We start from the raw sequence: 16905 nt of genomic DNA, 5'->3' as shown, positions 1-16905 counted from the left end.
GCCTTTTTAGTTCAGGCCCAGAACACTAATTGTTTTGAATCCTACATTATGTTATATGCTACTGGTCACCAGAGTTTTTAAACTGCATTTGTTTCTCATAAACAAACAAAAGTGACATGAAGGAGAGGAAGCACAGCATGTTCCTAAGTTTTGACAATTTAGACTGTTATTACATGACAATAACAATGTTAGAAAAGTTGCATACTAGATGCAGAGCAATGAACACACAATGCAGCAGTGTTCAAGTGCATTTTTGGGAGCCTACTTACTGCTGAAGTAATTAACAATGAAGCAAATTTACATATCGTCCCTTCATACAATACACACTAGACATGAATGTATTCATCAGTTTACCATTGTGATGCTAGAGCTATTCAAAATGAAGCATTGCCCTGTACACTGCAGTGGTTGCTGGAAGATGATCTACCAAAGAGGAAGGACAGAACAGTGTGTATATTCAAAGTGCTTGTTCTTGAGAATCTAATCTTTGCTTGACATCTATCTCTTTCTTACGTTCATATTCGACAACAACACAACAAGGGTAACTTGTCATTGAGTTAACCTTCCATACAGTTCACAAATTCTTCTCATGTATGTGGATGAAGTGTCTCCCCAGCTTGCATGGGCATTGGTCTAAAACCTTGATGGTATATGTGAACATAAGCGTACTTATTAAATTATAAACTGCACATGTAGCTGGAGAGCAGATGAGCACTGCGCGTTATTGTGGGGTTTGTTGAAAAAACAAGATGTACATCAAGTGAAGGTATTACTTGTTTGAATCATTCCGTTACATTTTACATGTTTACAATCACATTATATTAGATTTATGCATCGGATGTGGGACAATCGAGCGATTTGCCCACAATGACATGATATTCAGGAAAGTATTGAAACCGGGTTAAAAACTGCTCTCTTTCCCTCTTTACAATCTGTGAGGTACATTGCTGCTCCTGTTTTCCGAAGCCAGGCCATTTTAGAACTCTGCAGCTGCACAAGCCAAAGCTGACAATGGTTGATCTAACAAGTCAGTCACCATACATCGTATTGCACTATAGATACCATCGAGCATAGTTGTCTGCAAGATATGAAAGGACTCATCCATAAACTGTTGAATTCCACGATTTCATTATTAAATGTGCACAATATATTCTATTTGACATATTTCAGCATGTAAACACGTTGGTCATTTCAAAGATAACATCTTGATGCAGTAACACAACTAAATTAGGCAACTTTCCTATAGAAACCATTGTAATTAAGAAACATTTATTGAAGTCAAAGTAAATTGAAGCAGTCAGTGGTGTCACGGTCCTAGACACCAAACCAAGATATAATGACTACAAAATTCAGTACTAACAACTAGATGGTAAATGTATTATCTTCACAATATTTGTAAAAATGTAACCAAAAATATCCTAATACAACAATGTTACACTGTTCTCTAGAGCCTACTGGATCAAGAAAACACTTTTTCGTAAACGTCTAGGGCTTTTTTTCTAGTGTGTGGGAAAGAAAGTGCTTGGACTGAGTTGATAGCTAAGAGGCTGAACCTGTGTTCAAACATCTCCACCAACAACTCATCCAGTAGGGCAGAGCACAATCTTTACTTGGCTGGAGAAACACATAGCAGCAGGAGGCTTCTGGTCCACCCTCAATGCTATAAGGAGAATGATGGTGTGTGGCATCCGATATCCTAGTCAACAGTACATGCCTTTGTTATCTGAACACTCCATGTAAAATCCCACTTGCATAATTGTGCCATATGTGGCAGGGTGTGGACACACTGTGTAAATGGTGTCTTACGGCCTGTGCACACCATCTCAATCTGAAAATCGTCATCATGACCAGGGAACCATGAGGTGAGCCTCTCATCCTGGGGACAATGCAGCGACAGAATGCACACCACAAGCTGTTGTTCAACGTCAAGCCATGTGCCATCCACCTGATCACAAAAATGAATGTTCCAGGAAAGCGAAGAAAAGCTTGAATAGGTCAATATTTCGATAATGGAGGGATCACTGGAAGATATAGATGCTAAACACCTAGAGGCTCCAGAGAACCCTAGAATATTCATGGAACAACTTTTCTGCATTATTGCAAGGCAAATGATGCTATGTATCCTTGGACTCTAGCCCAGGTCTACAAGGTTTGGCATCACTACCCACATGTGTACGGAGTGAGTTCAGTGAACCATCACTTGAGCAGAGGAGACCAGATTCATATAGCCCCACACAACCCACTGAACATAGCAGCTGATGTGGTGCCCATGCTTTCTGGGTTACTAACAGTCCCGTAAAGAGCTCAGGGATGCTGGGGTAATTCAAACTCAATTTCGTTCTTACGAATAGCACACTGCACTATAAAATGAACTATATAGGTTTGAAAGTATTTTACTTCAACAGGCACATCCTGTTGCTTAGTACGTGAGAAACCCACACTGAATAATAAAATGAAGAGTTCAAAAAGATTTATAATGTTGCTATCGCCCTACTTCAGTGTGCTACACTAGAAGAGCATAGAGTAGCTAACTTGCCTCGAGAATTTCCTGGGCTCAGCAAACTGCACCCCTTTTCACAGCTGTGGTATCAGACTTCAACTGGGATTATGTAGCGGCTCTCTGCATAAGACTGAATGCAGCAGCAGTGTGGCAGGAACTCTCTCGTAAAACTGGGCGCGAATAATTCTCAAATTCAGTGGTCAATTCATGGGGTTTATATAGGGTTGACAACTGCCTTTTAGCTCACAATGGGTGACATACCATTAATATGAGACATAATTGATCTAAACCAGCATGATCAAAATACGTCAACTCGGACTACATGTTTGTTTTATACGGCTGCTCTTAGTCCTTGAAACGCAGACATCACAGAACTTGCAGCAGATGTGTGTTACTTTATGTGTTGGCAAAGTTATTATTTAGGCGACTTCACACTTCCACAACTTCTGCTAAAGAGAACGACATCCTGAATATGGACCAAAGGTAGACAGGCTAACTTTACATGCTCAAAATGACAGGCTAACTTTACATGCTCAAAATGGAATCAGGCTTTGGACTGTAGTACAATAAATGGAGTGCTTAAAACATTAAAGGCGATAGGTTGGTTGGACTCCGACATACTGGACCACGTGACTTGTAAAGGATGTCATGATGGCTCAATAATAGATTACATAATTTTCACTTATGAAATAGTTGATTTATTAGGTCTCGTGACCTATCAATGCGCATGCACATTGAGAGCGGAGCGAGATGTAAAGGGGCTTAAACAGAGCTTACCGAGATCGGGCGATTCCATGAAGTGCCCGTGAAAAGCTCGCTCAATGCGCATGTGCATTGCCACAAAAAGAGCGTGCACAGACACCAGCCTCCCTCCCACAGTCATCCCCCAGCGTGCGCTGTGCCAACAAGCCTTTGAAGTGAAGCTTAGCTTCACTTCAAAGGTATCCGCTACCCCCGCCCCCTGCTTCACACGTCTCACGGCGGCCAGGCCGTCTCGTATTTCTCCTCCCATGTTAGAGCTATATCTTTGGCGCTGCATGAGTTCTCTACCTCACTTTAAGTATCTCGGGCTGCCAAAACAGGCTGAACTCTCTAGCTATGTTAATTTATCATTAACTTTAATATAGCTCAGACTGTGGCGTCATTGACGTCAAAGCCCTTTCCATACATTGAGGCGTATTCGCAAGGAATCACATTTTACACATAGCTGTTTCCACGAAGTTTAGCAAATGAAATGAATGAATGAAATGAAATTAGATTTATAAAGCGCATGGCTGCCCGAAAGCGTCCCAGCGCAAATATATATATAGTCAGAAGGCATGGGGCTGGCATGTGGGGTTTCCCAACATCAACTACTTCAAACTTACCGAGGGCAGGACGCGTGTTTCAATGTAATTGTTGCTGCATATTTTGTTGCCACAGGTCAGCTCGAATGTGCAAGACTGTGATCCTCGGCAAATTTCAGGGTCTGTTGCTAATACCGCACTGTTAACTTTATTGTCTAGTTATGTAGGTTCCCACACATCCTTGTTCTTGCAAATCGCCGAGGACAGCCAAAGTAGTTGAAATCTTACTCCCGGGGTCAATTAGTTAAACTGCTTCCTTATCAGCTCGTTAAATCTAGGAAGTTCTGCCTCACTCGAGGAACAGTTGAGGCCGAGCCACTGACGCGCGGTGCTTGAATCCTGCTAAAGACATTTTGTTGCTGAATCTTACGAAACAGATGGCGTTGTGTCGTGTCCAAGTGTTGATCAAATGATTGGTTAGTTGACAGAAACAGAGTACAAAAGAGCGGTATTACCTTATTCTTAAACGCACGCATTGGTACACAACAGCCTGGAACCAACCTGTAGGTTTCAATCTCACATAAACTGACTCAGGATTTCATCATTGATGGGCACTTTCAACAAATTGTATATATGAATACGTAGGATTAATCCTACGTATTCATATATACAATTTGTTGAAAGTGCCCTTCAATGCTAGGTCCTTGTTGTTGAATTATATGTTGATTGAAGGGTGGCCTGGCATTGAGTTTCCCTCTGCAGCTCCTTGTTGAATGTCAGGATTTCATCATGCCAATGTTGATACATTTGAATGAGTGTTTTAATGTTTTTTGTAAAAGCACACAGATACTCAGAGGGAGTATTATACCACCTCTTTACATGTATTATTCTTGTCAGATAGGGAAGCAGAAAAACTGCACGGCTACTCAAAGGGAAACAGGATGGGAAAAAAATTGACATAAAGGAAAAATATTGCGCATTTAACTTCGGCAAAGATGCATTTGCTGTTCCCACTCTTCCCCGCCCTCCTGCTCCCTGCACAGATGTAAAACAGATAATTAAGGAAGCAGTGCACCTTATTTTTGTTACAGTAAACAGTAATAGACGGCCCCTTGCTTTACTCGTGCGAGCTTAAGGTTGAGCCGAGTGGCCGCACGCCGTCTGTGACAGAAGCCTCCTCCTCCTCGAGTTCAGCTTTTCGTCTAATAATACTGGACATCAATGTGTTCTCATCCCAATTTGCAGACTCCGAACACCACTCATGCTCATCCACCGCCACATCCACTGCCACATCCACTGCCACATCCACCGCCACATCCACCGCCACATCCACTGCCACATCCACTGCCACATCCACCGCCACATCCACTGCCACATCCACCACTACATCCCCCACCACATCCACCACCACCACCACCCCATCCACCACCACCACCGCATCCACCATCACCACATCCACCGCATCCACCACCACTGCATCCACCATCACCACCACATCCACCATCACATCCACCACCACCACATCCACCATCACATCCACCACCACCACATCCACCATCACCTCCACATCCACCGCCACATCCACCACCACCGCATCCACCACCACCACCACACCCACCACCACTACATCCACCACCACATCCACCCCATCCACCACCACCACCACCGCATCCACCACCACCACATCCACCGCATCCACCACCACCGCATCCACCACCACCGCATCCACCACCACATCCACCATCACCACCACATCCACCACCACCACCACCATCACCTCCACATCCACCACCACATCCACCACCACCACATCCACCACCACTGCATCCACCACCACCGCATCCACCACCACCGCATCCACCACCACCGCATCCACCACCGCGCCCACCACCACATCCACTACAACCACCACCCCATCCACCACCGCATCCACCACATCCACCACCGCATCCACCACATCCACCACCACCACATCCACCACCACCACATCCATCATCACCTCCACATCCACCATGACATACACCGCCACATCCACCACCACATCCATCACCACCACCACATCCACCACCACATCCACCACCACACCCACCACCACCACATCCACCACCTCATCCACCACACCCACCACCATAACTTCCACCACCACATCCACCACCACCATATCCACCAGCACCACATCACCACCACATCCACCACCACATCCACCCCCACATCCACCCCCACATCCACCATCACCACCACATCCACCACCACCACCACCACCACATCCACCACCACCACCATATCCCCTAGATCCATCACCACCATATCTATATGTGTGTGGCTCTGTGTGTGTACGTGCAAATGCAATGTTCTTGGATTTTCGTCCCAATAAAATACGCTGAACATAATCTTCACAAAAGTTATTTACAAACGTTTAAGCTATTGCCATTATAAATTACAATAACTTTTATTTAAGTATTAATTATTTACAAAATTAAAAGCCATTGTTATTTGTAATATCAATACATCTAAGTCACGTAAATACAACACACATTGCATTACAAATGCTATAGGTGTCACATTTGCAAAAGTTAAAACTATTGACATTGTAACTGACAAAGCTATTAATTTTGCTATTTTCAAAACCAACACATAAATAAAAAAAGTGTCATTTACAATACCAATAGCTCAAACTTTCCTAATGCGAGACCTATTGCATTTCCAATGCTTGTTTTGCTTGTGTCCATATTAGATATCACGTGTAGTGATCCCACTCTGTATGAAGTTAAACTAAAAGCTCAGTTCCAAAAGCCTCCAATTTGGACTTTGGGTAAAAGCCAAGTTGGCATTCGGACATGGTGTGGTTGCTTGAACTGGCAAACCCTTAATTTAATTAATTTGTAATGTCCGGTGTCGACCTAAATACCATCACCGAAGATAAGTTAATGTTAAGTAATGCTCCAGGCGAATGAATTCAAACGTGCTTTATTTGTAATATAATGACACACCGGTACATTAAGCAGCGCTCCGGTCACCAGCCCTCAACATGGACAGACCAACTCTCAACGCCACTCTCAAACAGGCTCAACTGTCATAGGACAAGCCATCTGACGCAACATATTCAAATATGGTAAGTCGCGCGGCAGGGACGGGGGTACACAGGGGACAATGTGCGATATGAAAACTGTTAGAGAAAACTGTCAACGTACCACATCTCCTTCCCTAAGAAGAAGAAAACACGAACTGAAGTAAAACACAAAGTCCATGTACTTCATGAACCTGACTACCAGACGCTCATATCAACCGTGCGACTTATTTCTTCCTCGTTGTAGTCATTTGTGTACAGTCCCACATCGGCCCTCTCATAGTTCTCTATTACTGATTCACTGGTGTTTTCCTTGTCGACAGGGCAAGACGGGTCCTCAGATCCCCTGAACTCGTGCTTCTCCATAGACTCAATTTGCATCCCTTTCGCTACCCAATCCACTTCTGGGTGTGGACGCTGTAGGTGTTCTAGTGTCCCTTCACTCCCGTTCTCAGATTCCTCATAGCCCAGCCATTCAAAACAGTCCTTCATGTTGCGGTGCACGAGACTCCTCTTCCTCGCACATCCTCCTTCACATTGGTCTGTGTCTCTCGCTAGATAGTCCTCTTCCTTAGGATTGCACACAGTACTAGGGCCAACGTGATGCCACTGTCCCTAAGATCCATTTCATCCGTAAAAACTTCCTCTTGGCCCTTTCCTTCCTTCCATATAGACGATTGAATTGTGCAGAAAGAGTCGGCAGAGTCCTCTTTACTGCTGTACGCGTATCCTCTCCTGGACCTATTGTGCATTCCGCTCATCTCACCAATAACCTTATGGTGTGGGCTCTGTAGGTGTTCTAGTGTCTCTTCACTCTCTGCTGAGTTTCATTATTGCATGCAAAAAATAGTAATGATGCTGGGGAACATTTTTTTTTTTACAGAGGAAGGAAAGTAGACCTTAAGAGAGACTCAAAATCTAAAACGGTCCACACAAATAAACCAGCTCATTCAAAGGCATTTTATACAGTATTTATTAACTTATTTAAATCAAATACAGTAATTAAGGAAGAAGTGTATCAGACAATGAAAAATACTTTAAAAAAAAAGCAAGCTAACTTGAAGTGGCATGATTTCATAAAAGTGTGGAAAAAATTCAAGATTGTTCTGGCAAATTGTAGCCCTGGCATGTGTAGCAAAAGTAAACCCTTCTATGATTTCTACTCCACAACAGGACTGATTTGATTACATTTCTCAGTTTAATTCAAAGAGGCAGGGTAGCCAGGCCTAAGACAAGGCACTCACAGAAATATTCAGTCAAGTCAAGTCAAGTCAAATAGGCTTTATTTCGACATAAAAAATATCTTAAAAAGCATACATACATAGTAAATTCAATTTTTAACATTGCTAGTTAAAAGGCATAAAAACCCCTGCGTGCTAGGAAACAGCAATTTTTTTCCCTGCCATTTCTGTTAGGGGGATTAAATAAATTACCTAAAAAAGATAGGCCAATAACGGGCCATAAGTTTAAAATCATGATTAAACAATTTGCCTAAGTCTTTTTGACCGGATCCGCCATGCCCACCCAAGATATTTCGAGGTGGCGCATGCAAGAAATGTACGAGTGTCTGTAAGTAGTATTCTTAGTGCCACATTGCAATGTCTGGTGCCCAAGGTAAGACACATCTGTTTCATCCATTTCGTGCGAGGAACCTTGTAGGCAGGGCACTCGAATAACAAATGAGGGACAGATTCACGCCGCTGAGGGCAAAAGGGGCACCATGGAGCAGTCTGATAAGGGATTTTCCAGCGGCATGTGAGCTCCATTACAGGGAGAAGACCTAATCTGAATTTAAAGTACAATGATCTTTCCCATGGGGCAGAGATAGTATCCAAATACAATTCTCTGATCGGGACATCTTTGATCTCCAAGAAGTTTCTAGTCGATTTGCATGACGTTGTCGAAGAGTTTCTTCTGTTTACCACCCACTGCCAATAAAGTTTTTTTATTGTGGATTTGGGCGGGGCTGTCTGTTGGTGCCACGCTTCTTCCAGCCCCAGGTTGGCAAGTAGGGCCTTGATGTCCCTTAGCCATTTTATTTTTGCCCAACCCGGGGATTTGATTATTTCCTGAAGGCCATCCGCATAGCTTGAGAGCTCAGGTACTCTCCAGATGCGTGCCCACAGTAACAGGGGACGTAACTTTGCTAGATCTTCGATCGCCCGACAGCCCGGACAGATGGGCCAAGAGACATTAGACTTCTCAGGAAGGTGTTCTCCGCTCGTATTAGCTCTTTCATATTTGACATCCCCCAGAGCTCTGCCCCGTAGAGTGCTGCGCTTACTCCTCTAGCCGAATAAATGTCCATTACTGCCGCTATTGGTTTTGTAGAAGCTGCTCTCTGCTCTTTCAACAGGACCCCGGTCACTCTCTTCAAACTCAATAGCATTTTGGTCAAGTGACAGTCCCATTTCATGGAGTCCACCAGCCGGATGCCCAGGTAGTCGAACGTTTTAGTCCTTTCCAGTGCAACGGACCCCAGTGTGGGAGGGGGTCCGAGTTTTTGCGGGGGATTCAGAATGAGATATTTTGTTTTATCTGTATTGATACAGAGACCTCTTTGCTTGCAAAAATCGTCAAATCCAGTAAGAAGCTGCTGGAGGCCCATTGGGGATTTTGACGGTAGTAAAGTGTCGTCAGCAAAGAGCAAGGTAGGGATTAGACGGCCTGCCAAACGGGGGGCATCTGCTGGTGACTTTGTTAGGAAGTCCACCACCCCATTCACATAGAGAGAGAATAGGGTTGGGGCCAGTACGCAGCCTTGTCGCACACCACTATTCACCTCTATTTTTGAGGTCTTTTGACCATTTGGCCCCCAGCGTATTTGGGCATAGTTCTTTTCATGAAACCTCATGATCAAATGAAGCAGATAGGGTGGCATGCCAAGGTCATTCAGTACCTTCCAAAGGTTGTTTCTGGGTACCAAGTCAAAAGCCGTTCGGAGATCGATGAAGGCCAGGTATAAGGTACCCTTCCCAATCGTGACGGTCTTCCAATAAATCATGAGCAGCCTTAGCGATTGTTCTATTGTTCCTGTGCCTGCTCTTAACCCAGCCTGGAAGTCCGTAAGTATCATGTTTTCCTCTGCCCATTGCTGAACTCTAGATAAGAGGACCTTGCCCGCTACCTTTTGAGAACAATCTATCAGGCTAATCGGCCTGTAATTGGCTGGATCGTCTCTTGAGCCTTTTTTGTGCAGGGGTACCACCTCAGCGGCCTTCCATGAAGTAGGGAGGGGGGCCCCTGCCATGGCAGCATTTAGTACAGATGCGATTAGTACACTCCAATCATCCGGGTCAGCGCGGAGAAGGTCGCCAGGAAGGCCATCTGGACCAGCTGCTTTACGAGGCACCAAGGATTTTATAGCAATTTCAGCTTCTTTCCTGGTAAACAGACTTTCCTCATAACTCCCATCACCTCGGAGGATCTGTGGTAGCGGGAAGTCCGTTACTTCTACTTCAGATGCTGTGTACAGTTTTGAGAAGTGTGCAAGCCACTGTTCCTCGGTTATATTGCATGTGATGACAGTATCTAGGGGTCTGTTTTTCTTTCGCAATAAGTTCCAGAAGCCTTTAGCATTTTTTTCCATACTGGCGACACGGAGTTCCTGCCAAAAGGCATCTTCCCAATCTCTCCTTGCTGCCCTTAGCGCAGATTTGTAGCTTTTGCGCTTGTTAGCTATTAGAGTTGGATCACCGCTCTTTACTGCCAGTATTAGGGCTCTCTTTCCAGCACGGCACTCCGACGAGTACCAGTCCGATTTGCACTGTCGATTGGCAAGGTTTTTGCTCCCCTTTTTTGACTTGACCATGAACAAATCCCCAATCGACGTCGAAACCTCGCTAAACACTGCTGCAATCCTGAGCGGACTGAGAGGCTGACTTTCCAGGAGTTCACAGGCTGCGGCAGTGACGGCTTTGATGCAGGATAATTTTTCTTCGTCGATAGCCACTTTGTCCCATCTTAGGCGTCTGAGACAATTTGAGGGGACCACCCCCCCAGATGACCTTTGCTCAGGAACGTCGCGATCTCCATAAGATGAGCGACTGTCCCTCCACCAGTGTGTTAGGGATAATGAAAGCGCGTTATGATCACTATCCAGGGAAGGTAAGACTATCATGTCCTTCGTGTGTGCCGACAAGGAAAAGTTTAGAAGAATGTAATCTATCCTGGATGAGTGACCCACCCTATTATATGTGTGAGCCCCCGCTAGGTCAGAGCGTGTTCTCCCGTTGGCTGCTCTCAAGCCAAACTCTAGAGTGAGGGAGTTTAGCTGGACAACTCTAGGTGTCCATCTTTTGACGAAATATTCAGGGTAACAGTAAGAAATGTATCACAAATTAATGACGTTCTACAACAAGGGTTGGCTACCAAACGACCCCAAATATAACCCTCATCAGTGGGGTAAATTAATACAATTGCATGTTATGGAAATTAGTTTCTGCCGATCAATTCAATACATTGGTGATACACTCTATACATCCAGCCAACATGTGTTTCGCTGATGGCTAATTAGCAGCCAACTTCATCAGGGCTGATGTAAGGTACACTATTCTGGATCCTTATAGGGCACAATAAGCCTACTCAATGTGCCAGTTCAAATTCAGGTATTGTTTCATCCAAACGCAAAGTATCACTCACAAAGAGTGCCCCTTCCTTGCATGTGGTACAGGCGTGGATGATAAGTGTCATTTCGTCCACGCCTGTACAACATTTAAGTGTTGGCTGGCTGTATATAATGCATCACTGATGTATTGTTTGATGTATGGTACCTAATTTCCAAGATGTAATCTGGTGGCTCGGATTAAAGATTACAGATACCTCGCGACTCCCTGATTGGACTTTTGACTCTTTTTAAATGAAGAGTTCTCAGAACAATTGCTTTGTACATTCTGAGTTGTATGCATAAAATAAGACTTATTGGGTCCAGAGCAGATTAAGTATCTGGCTTCATCACCACGGTTATAAAATTCGATCCCTAGTTCAAGGGTGGGAAAAATTATAGTCAGACTTGACAAGGAGGGCTTTCGTAAGGCCCCAAACATTTGCAGGCAGTAACCTAGAACACCTCCATCCACGGGCCTTTAACATTAAACTATTCCTTGTTCCAAGAGTGCAAAATGCCACAGCCAGACTCCTACTACATTTAGACTCATGCATTCATATAGTAATATTAGTCCATGCTCTATATTGCTCATTGATAACCAGAGAATCATTTTAAGATTGGTTTGCATTTGCCATGACTAGTGTTCCTAAATTTCTTTGTCTCATCTTGAGCTTCGGAAATCAAGGAAATAATCTGGACGCCTACACCAAACAGCCAGCAGAATTCAACATAAACCAAGGGAAAAAAAACCTTTTGTTAAACTAAAACAAAATTGTTAAAGCATCAGCAAATTAATAAGAATTGAATACAAATCAAAAAGACAAACAAATGAATACACAGTAAAGTGCACTACAAAGTCCAGGCTAGCCAACATTTTTCTACTAACTTAACCAACCATCATCTGACATAGTATCTTAAACTATGCTACAACCACTTGTATTAACTGATAATGTCCCTCAAGCAAAGACCATAAGCACCAAAGGTTAAACAGCTATTCTACAAGGAAGCTCACTTTCACTAGATCATACACTAAGCCACAAAGACACGGGGATGTGGATTCATAGTATTTCAAAGGGGAGGTGTACATTATGCCTTTGTCTGGTGTGTCAGTCACACTTGAAGGTTTCCCTGCCTCAAGTGCACCATGGTTAGGGAACAGGCAATCAGACATCTAGACATGTGTCTAGTGTGGGTGGGTGTCTGTATGGCCTTTTTTGCAACATACCCATATAGGATATCTGGTGCAGCATGGTTAGCAGAACATCAAGACAAACAGACTTTACATTAGGAAACAGACAGAACAGAGAGACAGATCGGCAACTGGGTTCTAATGTTTGCAACATTTTGGTGTAGCTGAATATCTTATTTTAAGCTAGTACTCCAATTGGATTGCAAAGACCTGTGAATACATTGAAATGCTGTAATATGGAATGGCATAGGACTAGGAATCTTTTAAAAAACCCATGGTCATGATCTTTCGAAAAGAACACAAGACATCCAACTGGTAGGTTGTTGGAGTAAAAATAACAAAACACACAAGATGATGGACGGAAAGTTGCACAATGGCAAAACATTCACCCCCAGTCACAGATCTGGGTTTAATCCATCGTTATTTTGCTCACCAAGCCACCCCAGTTCAGACATGGCCATATGCAAATCAGTCTTGACCGTGTAAAAATAACCCATGCAACTTTATGACCGAGTAGATCTTTCCATAAACTGAATTGTAAAGTATAAAAGGAAAAAATGAAATTAAAATGTCAAATAGTAGGTTGAAGTACTATGAAATGTTGCAATACATATGGAGCAGTCTCCCCAGTATCTGCTTTTAAAGTATTTGTATCAAAAATTAATCTGATCTCAAGTTACCGCTCAGTTGTATATGCAGTGTGATGTAATGAATTTGGGAATAAATGGAACCGAACACCGTGAGAAAATGAATTCTAAATTGGGGTGATTGTGAGACCTATGTCATTATTCTATACCATGATACATGCCGGTCAGGTTTCTTTCAATCTAACCATAGCTCAGTCCTAGGTAGCTGTGGCACTAAGCAGTCAGGCTTAACTAAAAAGAAAATAGAGTACAGCATTTATCAGTTCCAAAACAGTCAATAAGTAAGACTCATGATGCAATTAAAAACCCACTCCGATTTTTGAGAATAGAATGTCTTATCTTTAAAAAAACACAACAACAAAATGTGACTACGGCAACGCCCTCTACGCCGGTACCACCGCCAAGCTCCAGAAGAGACTCCAGCGGATCCAAAACGCCTCAGCCAGACTCATCCTCGACATCCCACGAACCAGCCACATCTCCGGACATCTGAGAGACCTTCACTGGCTCCCCGTCAATAAGAGAATCACCTTCCGCCTCCTCACCCACGCACACAAAGCCCTACACGACCAAGGCTCGAGCTACCTCAACAGCCGAGTCAACTTCTACGCTCCCAAACGCCACCTCCGATCAGCCAACCACGCCCTCGCCGCCGTCCCCCGCATCCGAAGAGCGACTACAGGAGGAAGGTCCTTCTCCTACCTGGCCGCCAAGACCTGGAACTCCCTCCCGACCGACCTGCGCCTGACCCAAGACCACCTCTCCTTCAGGAAGAAGCTGAAGACCTGGCTGTTCGAGCAGTAGCGGCACCCCCCCCCCCCCAGCGCCTTGAGACCCTACGGGTATGTAGCGCGCTTTATAAGTGTCACTGATTGATTGATTGATTGATTGATGAAGGATTCAGAGTAACAGTTATTGCAAGGTTTTCATAAATCACTGTAGATGCTTCTATAGCTTTTGCATCCCTGAAGATTAACAGGAGGCTTGCCAGATTAGCTTTTAAGTACATTCACTGATACTTGGCACAAGTAGGGGGGAGTAGGACCAGGCTTTGGGGTCTCTCCCAACAGGTTCAACAACAGAGGTAGCCCTCTCTTTCTGAAGTCGTCTTGGTTCAGCAGGTGTAGTCTTTCTTGGTGAAGACCTTCTTTCTGAACCCATAGATTCAGCAGATGCAGTGTTTCTTCTGTTCTTTCCAAGTCCAGCAGTATTCTGAGGCTGGAAGCCATGGGTGCCACTTTAAAGGCAAATTTGAGTTTGTGGGTGGAGAGGACTTGCTAACCAATGGGGTCAAATTTCCCATCGGGCAACCCTACCCAGTTCAATGCCAATGAAGCAAAACTAGCTCATCGTGCCTTGCTTAACTTTCACAAAAAAATATTATAAAATAAGATCTTTGAGGGCACAGCGTCTGTTTCTAGTATATTTACTTGTTTCTCACTGGGTAATAGGATGAAGCCAAATGAATCCCAGACTTCTACATGCCTGTTACACATCCTCCAAGGTGGGACATATGACACTTCACAAGGATGTGAAAACTGAGAATATTGGAAATACAAGCGGTGTTTATTCTGTCAAAAACAGTGTGCCACCACAAGAACCATTGTCTTGTTAGTGGTTGAAAAGGACTCTGAAATGAGCCCCTCCTCAGTTGGAGAGGAAATGAACTCCCTATCGTGAAAGAATTAGGCACAGAAAATCTAAAGATTGAGTAAAGTCAAAAAGATGCACTTAAAATTATTCAGAGAGAAAAGAACACCTAAAAACAAGCACATCTGAGTTTATGGACCTTTGCTCTGCTGAATCGAAAACTTAACTGCCTTGCACACTCTGCTGAGAACATTTAGACTGTGAAGCTCCAGGCATTCTCAAAAGGAGCAGAGTCTGAATTTTCACCCATAAATAGTGATGGCTCTGCACATTATACCCTGTTTTGCTTTACTTTTGGGGGAGAATTTAGTGTTTCTACCCAAAAACAAGTTTGTAGTTTAAAAGTGGATATCTTGTAAGGTGTAATTAAAAACAGACAGGACATGTCTTCTATAGCCAAGTTTTCCCCTTTGAGATCAATTTCAAAGATAAAGATTGTACCCATAAAAATGTGTCCCAGGACAATGCACTATAGCAGACACTGTATTGTCTATGAATAGAAAACAATAAGGTATGATGGAAATAGTTATTTTAAAATGAACTTTAGGCAACACATTTCTAGAACCGGTATATCCTACTTTAAGGCTAGCAACAATGAACTTGAACTTTTTTCTGTGATAATGTAGAAAGTGAAAATTCTCCAAAGGTTAAATAACAATGCTGAACTCAATCCAGAAAATGCAAAGATTCTAACGTCAAAAAATACAATATCGCAATTTAACTGTAAAAAAAAAAGCCACAACGCTAGGAGCTGAAAAACCACAGATTTCTCCTCATTCATTAAAAAAGATTATATAAATGCCTAAAGTAAATCAATATAGCAGACTCTGAAACAGTTAAAGTAAATTTTTCAACACAGAAGCGTATTAACAAAGCTACAGCTATAACACGTTTTAAGAACAATTACCAGAGAGCAAAAGAGTGAATTATTACCAATGTAGGTGACTACATAACAAAAAATCCAAGATCAGGCATTGACAAACAAGATCACCCTCAGTTGCAATAAATAGGGGCTCTGAAAGACAACTTTATGTCTGATAAACACGAAGGGAGGTAAACAAATGGACTTTATCAAATAATGCAACCACTTTACTGCAGTGTTTCCCAAACTGTGGGACACAGCCAACTTTTGGTGGGCCGGGAAAGTCTAAGCAATGCATTTAGATACCTTTAAATGATGTGTTTATCTTGCCACACCTGATTACTTCAAAGACAGAGGTCAAATGGCAGGCTAGGTCTTCTGGTAAATTGCTGCTTACATGGATTGGGGTTTACTTTTCTTTCTCTGACTGTAAAGTGAATTCGTAACAACTTTGCTGGAGAACAGCAAGTCTGAAAAGAAGGGTTACAGAATGGCGTTTTTTCGAAAAACACAACAAAATGTCAATACATGCAAGGGAACTGTATGCATCTAGCAGTTGGGAAAACAAAAAGGTAGCATTTTTTTGACATTCTGAAGTGTGGTGGTGACAGATTTTAAATTAAAGTCACTAGACTTGGTGATGAAAAAAAGATAAATATTCACAGACAGCTGATTTGCATTCATTATTTGTTTGAGATATAATTTTATAAGTAAAATTGCATGCACGTGCAAAGTTAGTGGCCATTTCAGTGGGAAATATGCGATCTGTGAATGACAATGCACTACTACACAATGCTTTATATTAAAAAAAATCGCCCCTCTTCATGTCCATTAAAAATGGTAGGTGGGTTGAGAAAGTGTTCCGCTATAAAAAGTGTGTTGTGGTTCTACAATATTTTGGAACCAGTACTTTACTGTATACCCCTAATTATCCACATATCCTCATTTTAGTCCTAACCTCTCATCTTAAAGGTTACTTTTGTCATGTCAACCTAATCTACGGTGGGCAAGTAACCGACTCGGTGTTAAGTATTTGATTTTTATTTCTTATGAAAGTGACTCAGGTTGTTTATTATAAGTGTAGTCATGATAACTGGT

At 43.0% G+C, this 16905-nt stretch overlaps 1 protein-coding gene across 2 annotated transcripts in view; it reads right to left on the bottom strand.

The window, feature by feature from the left end:
• CNST (consortin, connexin sorting protein) overlaps positions 1–16905 on the bottom strand; it is a 419866-nt gene that overhangs the window by 323248 nt on the left and 79713 nt on the right. The gene's annotated exons all lie outside the window — the stretch shown is intronic.

This window comes from Lissotriton vulgaris, chromosome 6 (assembly GCF_964263255.1).
Source record: "Lissotriton vulgaris chromosome 6, aLisVul1.2, whole genome shotgun sequence".
NCBI classification, from domain to species: domain Eukaryota; kingdom Metazoa; phylum Chordata; class Amphibia; order Caudata; family Salamandridae; genus Lissotriton; species Lissotriton vulgaris.
Note: the sequence above shows the minus strand (reverse complement) of the source record. Positions and strands in the feature narration are given on the sequence as shown.